The 10,170-nt window shown below is 36.2% G+C and overlaps 1 non-coding gene across 1 annotated transcript; it reads left to right on the forward strand.

Moving 5' to 3' along the window:
• The first annotated feature begins 513 nt into the window (after window positions 1-513).
• On the forward strand, window positions 514-703 carry LOC123574906 (U2 spliceosomal RNA). Its single transcript, XR_006700089.2, has one exon. It is a non-coding gene; the product is annotated as a U2 spliceosomal RNA (small nuclear RNA).
• The last annotated feature ends 9,467 nt before the right edge of the window (window positions 704-10,170 follow it).

Here is a 10,170-nt window from a genome sequence, read left to right on the forward strand (position 1 = left end):
AGGTGTCAATTCCAAGCCAATGCTTTAAGAGATTGTGCTGCTTTTCTCTTGTCCGTGATGGACACCAACGTTCTAGATTGAGATAGATCTATCATCCTTGAGCCCAAGGATAAGACAACTTGGAGTACAATTGCAGCCTGAAAATAATGACTATGTAATAGAAATAGAAATACATGTCTTGTTTTCATAGCCATTGATTTAATGGAGTCAATAGTTACTTTGTCTTACCATAGCCTATACTGACCAATAAACTGGAAATTTCCTGTTAGTCCATTTGAGCTATTATAAAGGAATACCTGAGACTGGGTAATTTATAAAGGAAAGAGGTAATTGACTCATCGTTCTGCAGGATGTACAAGCATGGTGCTGGCATCTGCTCAGCTTCTGTAGAGGCCTCAGGGAGCCTTTTACTCATGACGGAGGCTAAGCGGGAGCAGGCAGTCAGTCACATGGCAAGAAAACTAGCAAGAGAGAGAAAGGGGAGGTGCCACAAACTTTTAAACAACCAGATCTATGGCTTCTCGACCTTTTGGCTAAGATCCAGTGTAGTATCTGTTCTTATCGGTTTAATATCTGATACATCCTCCATCCAAGGACAATATATTAAATAGATTTTGGAGCAGAGAGATGGAATAGAAGCTTGCTCCATCCACTCCATGCATCGACCTGGTATTGCAGTACCTCCAGGAACAGTGCACCCCCTCAGGGTATTAAAAAAATAAAATAAAATAAACAACCAGATCTCAGGTGAACTCAGAGCAAGAACTCACTCATCACCAAGGGGATGATGCAAAGCCATTCATAAGGGATCCATCCCAATGACCTAAACACCTCCCGCCATGTCCTGTCTGTCACACTGGGAATTCCACTTCAATGTGAGGTTTGGAAGGGACAAATATCCAAACCATGCTACCTCCCTACTCAAACATAAAACATCATATTTAGAAAAGCCATTGTTGTTGAGGCATAACTATATTCTACATTGATTTGAGAAGGCCCCTAATTATAGCCAGCAATCATATGATGAGATTAAATTGAATTGACGAACAGATTACATAACAAAGGGGACAAAACATGTTTTGTGAAAACACACTTTAAGAATTGAACCTAGGCTGGGTGTGGTGGCTCACGTCTGTAATCCCAACACTTTGGGAAGCTGAGGCAGGCGGATCACTTGAGGTCAGGAGTTCAAAACCAGCCTGGCTAACATGGTGAATCTCCGTCTCTAAAAAAAATACAAAAAGTTAGCCAGGTGTGGTGGCGCGCAGCTGTAATCCCAGCTATTCGGGAGGCTGAGGCAGGAGAATCACTTGAACCCAGGAAGCAGAGGTTGCAGTAAGCCTAGATCATGCCATGGCACTCCAGCCTGGAGGACAGAGTGAGACTCTATCTTAAAAAAAATAAAAGAATGAACCTACATTAAATTATTTTACAAACTCTCATAAAATATAGATTTGCAAGCTTTCCTAAAATCTCAGAATATCTGACACAATTAACTAACATTTCTATATAGCAAGGAAGGGCTGAAGCTGGGGTTTGACCACCCCTTTAAACAAGGCAACCACTATCGAGTTTGCCACAGCCCCTTTCCATTGTCATCATAAGTAGAAATGCCATCCATCAACTTCCCCTGAGCCTCCACTTCCCATCTACCATGCCAGGCTTTGTATCTGCTGGACACCAGGTCTGTAACCTTAATCAGTAAGACTCTTGAGACTAGTGACTGTGCCTTACTTATTTTTGCACCCTCAGCCCTCAGCACAGTGCTTGGAATGTAAGACATGTTCGATATATGCTGGTTGTACACATAACTGCAAATGAACTTCTGTAACTAGAAGCTTCCATGGAGTTAAAAACTTAATGATCAACTAGGCTTCAGATTTACTTTGAAGTGATAAGCATATCAACCCATATAAATATTAATTAAACCCAAACAAATATGGAAGAGAATATGTGTATGAGATGGGGTAAACAGAACAGGGAGGCTGACGAGGTCAAAGGAATGCATATATGGTACTGGCAAGTTCTGAAACCTGCAGGGTATCTTCCAACACTCAGTTGAACTTCAAAGGTTTTTAAAAAGCAAAAAATGTAAGGACATTTTCATTCCTGATATTTAGTATCATTTAGCATGAGACTCTTGCTCCAAGCCAGGAATAGTATGGTTCATTCAAATCTTAGGAAGAGAGAATAAAATTTGATGTCTGTGAGCTCAGAACTTTAATATTAATCACAAAAGCTATATCCTTTTCCCAAACCTGCTGTATTTCATTTCCCCATCCTTCCCTCTCCCCACCCTCCTCCTTGGTCCATTATACTTTATTCTCTTCTTGGGGGTGGGTGGCAGAGGGAGAGGTAATTCATGCTACATCTTCAGACTGTGTGCAGAATGTGCCTCCCTTCAAGGTGTACGGCAATAAGTGAAACTCTTCATTTAAGGGGAGAGAATAGGATCAACAGCAGGCAAAAAATTATACACACAGATCAGCAGGATTGTGGTCAAAAAGGATCAAGTACAAACAGATCACTTTGACGTAGCATTTGTTTACTTTCTGATATATTTAAGAATAAATATGAAGACATGCACAAGATTCTGGAATTAAAATTGGAAGACTATGGTTATGGGTTTTTTTTTTAATTCACAATTTTATTTCTTTATAAAAATGAAATGATGGAATTAGGCTAAATTATCCTGTTAAATTAAGAAATATATAGGCAGTCATTTTAATTATATTTTATTTTCATTGTATATTTGACTTCATTTATTTACCACTATTACCACTTGCAACATTTTATAAAGAACTGCTTTTAAGTAGATCTCTGCATTCAACTTCATTCTCTCCAGTAGTCTTACCATATATCTGCATTATGCATAGTTTTGCAACAGGAGAATCACAATATCTTATAAAAAAAAATAAACTCAGTGAAAGGAACTTGCCCAGAGTGCCTGTACTTTATTCACAGGTGAATTTCTATTGTCCATTATCATTTATATCTAATATGAACCATTCTGCACTGCTTGCCTCTAATCCCCATGCTTGTTAAGGAGCTTAAGAGGAGAATCAGTTGATTTCAAGGCCTTTTGGAGTTCAAGGGCAAAGTGATTATTTCCTTAAAGGAAAAAAGATCACGGACTCATCACAATTTCCAAAGTTCAGCTCTTTTTTGTTTCACTAATTAGAAGCCAGACCAAATGCATATCTGGAAGCTTTTATACAAGCGATCAGCCCTTTGCCCTGGGACCAATTACAGAAAAGTGTCTTTTACACATTACTGTCTGTGACTATCTAGTGTTCATACGAGCTGTCATGTTTCACCATGAGTCATGTTAAAACCATATAATCACGTAGTTGAAGAGCTAATGATATGTTTGCTCTTCTCAGTTTAATTTACAAACATAACTGCACTCATATGCCTATGGCTTATCTGTAGCTTAAACAGGAATTCATGTAAATATACATAGATGTAGACATGTTAAAGGGCATTATTTAATTGTTAAATGAGATCATGCTCTTCTATCTGAAAACTATAAGCTTCTATGTCTAATTCTATCCATAGCAATAGTTTTTTCTTGCAAAATGAAAGCAAAAGTTTTATGCATTTATAGAGAGATTGATTTGGATATCAACTTGAAATGTGTACTCTTTTCCTACACATTTTAGAGAGCTATTAATAACACTGGTTATGAAGAGAGAGATATATATATATCTTAAATGTTATATACATATATAAAAGTATGTGTATGTGTGTATATATATATATGCACATACATTTTCAACTGTATTAGTCTGGGTTCTCCAGAGATTTACTATAATAAATGGATTCACATTATTATGGAAGCTAAGAAGTTCAAGATTGGCAACCACCAGGCTGTGAACTCAGGAAAGCTAGTGGTACAAGTTCCAGTCCAAGTCTGAGGCCAAAGGTGGGAGGACTAATGTTCCAACTAAAGACAAAGAGAAAGTATTTTTTTCTTACTCAGCATTTTATCCTGTTCAGGCCTTCAAAGCATTGGATGAGGCTCACCCACATAGGAGAGGCCAGTCTGCTTTATTCAATCTACTCATTCAAACACCCTCATAGGTACATCCTAAAATAATGTTTAACCAAGTATCCAGGTGCCCCATGTCCCAGTCAAGTTGACAAATAAAATTAACCATCACACCACCAACACTACGCTGATCAGAGTCTTCACGTTTATCACATTCTGGTGGTCCAATAATCTCTAATATAAGTAAGTCATCTTTGAAAAGGGCTTAGATCTTGTTAGAGCTTTGAATATTTGAGTCAAATAAAATAACTTGCCCTTAAGAACAAGGCAATGGTACCATCTTCACACAGTACGTTCTGTGGAATTAACATAGCTTTTTTACAAAGATGTCACTTTGAAATCTATAAAAGATTTGTATTAAATGTCACCTGCATTTATCAACAATTCTACATTTTATTACTACCATAGAAACAGCGAATGAAACAGTAGTTACAAGAGACTGGGGATGGAATGGGGAATAGAGGATGGGGAGAGGTTGGTCAACAGACAGAAAGCTATATTCAGCTAGAAGGAATAAATTCTGGTATTCTATTAAACAGTAGGGTGACTATGGTTGGCAATAAAATATAGCATAATAGAAAATAGCTTATATGAATGTTGTCACTGCAAGGGAAGGGTAAATGCATGGGGTGATGGATTCACTAACTACTTTGTCTTAGTCCATTTTTGTTGCTATAAAGGAATAGCTGAGGCTGGGTAATTTACAAAGAGGTTTACTTGGCTCATGGCTCTGCACAAGAAGCATGGTACCAGTATCTGCTTTTGATGAGAGATCAGAAAGCTTCCACTCATGGCAGAAGGTGAAGGGGAGGCTGCCAAATGGAGAGAGACAGAGAGAGAGAGATTGAGAGAGAGAGAGAGAGAGAGAAGGTGCCAGGCTCTTTTCAACAACTGGTTCTCAAGGGAACAAGAGTGAGAACTCACTCCTTTAAGAATGTCACCAAGCCATTCATGAGGAATCTGTCCCCATGACTCAAACATCTTCCACCAGGCCCTCCCTCCAACACTGGGGATCAAATTTTAACATGAGACTTAGTAGGTACAAACAAACCCTTTCCAAACTACAGCATACCCCGAGTGGATTATTACATAACATAGATATGCATCGAAACATCAAATTGTATTCCATATATATGTGTAATTGCAATGTAACAATTTTAAAAATAAGAAATTTTTAATTTCACTTTTTTAGAAAGAGCCACCTAATTGTGACATTACAAATGACTGTTCTCATTGAGTATTATTAATGATTAAGTGGGGAGAAGCGATACTCATCAAACAATTTTCTGTGTCCTCCACTAGAGAGGAGACAGATTATAGTTGATAAAGAAAAGAAGCCTCTTCTATCAGTTACAATGGCTAGAAAGTAGTTAATCTTTAAAAAGAAGAAAAAAATCTTTTAATCAATGGCACACAAGTAAAAGCCATATCTTCCTAAAAGTGTCAAACAAGGATTCCAGGTCTTGATCATTGCAGTATATATCTCTGTCCATGCAACTTTAAGGCAATCCACCTTACAAGAGTTTGACTAGAGTCACTAAAATTTTCTTACTTCGATACTGCAATGTACATGTTTGTAAAATTAAATATTACTGATAAGAATCACATTCTGGCTTTTATTTCATATAGGTAGTTCCATATTCAGGGTCTGCTATTGTTTTAAACAATAAAATGTCTAAGTAAATCATAGTTCATAGTGCTAATTGCTAGGGAATGCCAGATGAAATGAAAGGTGGCTAATTCTAGGTAGAGGGGACTAGGAAGGCTTCTGTGAGATTGTTTTTGATCTGGGCCTCTAAGAATGAGGAGTTTTGTTTGACTGTGGAAAAATACACATAACATAAAAAATTCCATTTCACCACATTAATTACATAGCTATGATTTTTTAAGAGAGTAAAGCTTTGAAGTCCAGGAACAGAGCACCTGCACACCACAACCGAAAATTTTGAAAGCATGTGAATATTCTTTATGAATGGCTGGGTGTGGAAAGTTTGGAAAATATTAGGTGACATAGGTAGTTTGAAAAAAATTTGGAATTTATTTTGCAGGCCATGAGGAAACAAATGGAATTTTTGTAGGATTTGAAAGCATGAAACTAGGAAAGGGTAGTCATCTTCTCAGTTAGGGAAATTGAGGTGGAATTGGAGATATATGAAAGCCAAGAAGACAACATGTTTAATAATATCACAAGTGGCCAGATAAGCAAAGTAAACAAAAGGCAACAGACATGATGAATATAATGGCAATACTCATGGCACATTAAATAGAGAGGGTCGTTAAGGAAGGAAGGCCTGAGTAAACAAGATTTCAAAATATTACAGAATTTAGGATGTTGCAAACTATCAAAACTGAAACATCAAGGAAACCTAGACAAATGGTAATTTCAAGAATAAAAGACTTTCAAGAGAATTGTGGTAGTGGATACTGTCAAATGCTTAAGAGATTTCAAGTGGGGGGAGAGGCCTCACAGTCATGTCATACAACAGAAACAAAAACACTGTTTCATTGAGTATTATGACAGTCGGCTGGGCCAGAAGCTTCCCAAATTTAAGGTTTTGAACTTTGAAAATGGGAAGAATGGTACTATTTAGAAGTCCAGAGGTAGGTCTAATTTAATAAAAGTCAAAGTAAGGTAAGATATTGTAGTCAGCTCAGAAACTACAGGGTTAGTCAACATGGAAAAATGTATGTCACGCTTTACAAATTCTTTCAAAAGACCCATAAATTCAGCATTAAGATAAACTAAATATACAATATTGGATACAGAATGCAGAATCTGGTAACAAATATCAAAGCTAGGATGTTTTAAAATCACCACTCAAATCATGACAGTCTCTGAGTCATAGATGTGGAAATAAGACATTGACTCAGAAATCAATTACGGAAGATATTAAAAAATATTTTGGGGAATTAGGGCAATGACAGAAAACAAGACCAAAAAAAGTGCAAACCAATAACAAATACCATATAAAATCTTATCAAGAATGACAAACAATAATAAAAATTAAGAAAACAGGATCCCAATAAGGTTTCCTAATTTAATGTATGCATATTATACCTGAATTTAATATTTCTTGTTATTCATTTGCTGCTTAAATGTAAATTAATTTATGAATTGATTTATAAGCCAAAATAAAGGCACAGATTTCTTTAATATATACAAAACAGATGCTCTGAATATCCCTATATGCAGATTTCATGTATACATGGTAATGCTTGAGTTGCAAATACCCACTTAAGAATGCCTGTTCATAATTTAGGGAATAAGTCCCACTTAAAACCATAATTCTGCCTCATGAAATAAACAGGGAGGTAGTCAACACTGGACATTGTGAGAAAACTGCCAAGATTTAATAAGTGTTAATTCATCATACTGCTGTTTTAGCAAATTTACCAGTAGGGTATAACCCTGGGAGAAGTGTATGGGGAAGCCATATCTCAAACTGATAAATTGGTTCTGTTCCTTTTTTCCCTCTCAGTGGACCTCAGGGAAGTCTGGTGACATCTTGACAGAATGACCAGATCCCCCAACAATCACCTCCACTAAAACTTAAAAATCCCTGCTGAAACCACCCAGTCCTGCCAAATTAGTGCCTTAGGTGGTCCCACTATACTTTTTAGATGCCTTAGAATTTTCTTTACCCTGATAACTGAAGAATAATGAAGGACAACTCCTTGTTTCAAATGGAGTCACCAGGATGATCAAGTGGCTGTGATTTCTCTCATTTCTTAACCCTTCTCCCAAGGTAGCTTATTCATTACATGAGAGAACCCATCTTTGGCTATCCTTGGCACATGAAGGACCTACCTAGAGGAGGGAGTTAAGAGGAGGGTGGGGAAGCCAAAAGCCCTTTCCCTGAGAGAATCCATAAACACAGAATAGAAATAGTTGAAGTGGTCCTGAAATGAATATGGCGTAGATGAGATAAACTGACAAGAAGAAGATGCTGGCAGGTTGGATCACAGGGTTCAGGAAGATATGAATTATTTTGAGAAGTGAAAGTGAGTCAAATATGGATGAATTACTACCTCAGGAGGACAGAGAAAGAAGAATCTTGGAATTAAAGGCTACAAACATGATCTTCAGAACAAATTTAAAATAAAGTTGATTCCTTTACGAATACTATTTCTTTTTCTTTCTTTCTTTCTTTCTTTTTTTTTTTTTTTTTTACTTATTTTAGAATTAGCAGTTTTGAAACAGAAAATGAGGTTCAACTTTAGGTCTCACACCTTATACTCTCAGAGCTCCTCTCCATGCAAAGGTCCAGGGGCATGTGTAGAATATCGTCTTTGCATTCTGGCCATAGTCACTGGGGTGCAGATAACCAATTGACTGAATCTAGACAAATAAAATTTTTGCCTTAGAAGTATGGAAATAGGACACAGAGCTGCTGGTAAGTTTCTGTTAATGAATTGGATTGGGAAGTGATGTAAAACAGATGCATGGCAGTAATGATTACCCATTCGCTTGTCTAAGCTGAGAAACTATGCTACAAAAAAGGATGAGGAAAATGAAGCAGTTGGGAAGGAAACAATGGTGAAACTTCTGAGACTCACATAAACAGTATGTTTATCTTGGTTTCTGGCTTTCCAATCCCCAGTTCCATGGAAATGAAATATGGTTTTACATCTAACCCCAGATGTTATGAGATCCAAAAAATGATCTCTTTTACTTTGCATATATTTGTTTAAATGGTCTTTCTTCCTTATAACCAAACAATTCCCAAAATATGGATGTTAGAGAATTTTAAAAGTTGCAGCATATGTTTATTAAGCATGAGGTATTTCAGTACAAAATTTATATCCACTATACAATATTTCAAATTTGTTTTGGGGTTAAACAGCTTGTTTTGAGATGTGCTCACCACCAGTTATGCCACCCTCTAAAATAGTTAAGCAGGAGCCAAATCATGAAGAATATTAAATGTCATTCTTTAGAATACTTGAAAATCATTTGTAGGAGAGAATTATTTAAAACAAATCTTTTCTCTCTTGGGCATAAACATTTTCCTGCAATTAATTTCTAAGTCCATATTTTCCATACGAATTTCAGAAAAGAAATAGCCCCAAATACATCCATTTCCAAAAATGGGAACAATTACATTATTAATACTTTTTTTAAAAAAGTACTGACTTTCCCAAAGGCCAGTTCAGATGCTTAGGGTGATACAAGACTCTTTTATCTAACAGCCCCAAAACTGGACATGATTCATGTTTGAGTAAAGAAATATAAAATTATTAAAGCAATTAATTAAAGGCTGTCGGAATCAGAAGGTCGAAGTAAGTATAAATTTCTAATTAGTAAAGAAAGTTCCTTCTTTTGAAAGGGAAATACTAAAGGCAGTAGAGTTATCTCATAATCAGTAGATACTAGTGTTGGATAAATATTAGTGTCTAGACTTCTGGTTACAGTGCACTAGTTAATTTGCTCCAAATTTCTTGCTGAAGACAACTAGAAAAGTTGGGTAAAATATAAAAATCTATTCGTTGGTAAAAACAATAGATACACAGAAAAATCTTTTTAAAAACTAAATATATAAGAAAACAAAGACAGATTTCCTTTTAAGAAACAACAATAAGATACACATCTAACTTATCAATAGAAACAGGAGGCAAAAGGACAGTGGAATGTATTTTTGAAACGTTAAAAAGAAGTAACTTCCAACTTAGAATTTTATATCCACTAAAAACTGTCCTTTCAAAATAAAAGAGAAGTGTAGCAATTTTTAGAAAAATATTAAGAGGGTTTACTATCAGCATGCTTGCACAAAAGGGGGTGCCAAAAGGTGTGTTTGTACAGAAGAAAACTAATATAAAATGAAAGATCAGAGATCCAGAAAACAATGAGAAGCACAGATAGATAAATATTAATATCAACTGTAAGAAAAGTGATAATAATGTCATTGTTTGTATATTTCCAATTAAAATAAATTTCAAGAAATCATACTAATACGATTATTTTTTACAGTCCAAGGCTCACTCTGTAACCCAGGCTGGAGTACAGCACAAAATCATGGCTCAGTACAGCACACAATCATGGCTCGAACTGCTGGACTCAAGTGGTCCTCGCACCTTAGCCTCCCATGTAGATAGTACTACAAGCTTGCACTACTATACCC

This window comes from Macaca fascicularis, chromosome 7 (genome assembly GCF_037993035.2).
Source record: "Macaca fascicularis isolate 582-1 chromosome 7, T2T-MFA8v1.1".
Lineage (NCBI taxonomy): Eukaryota > Metazoa > Chordata > Mammalia > Primates > Cercopithecidae > Macaca > Macaca fascicularis.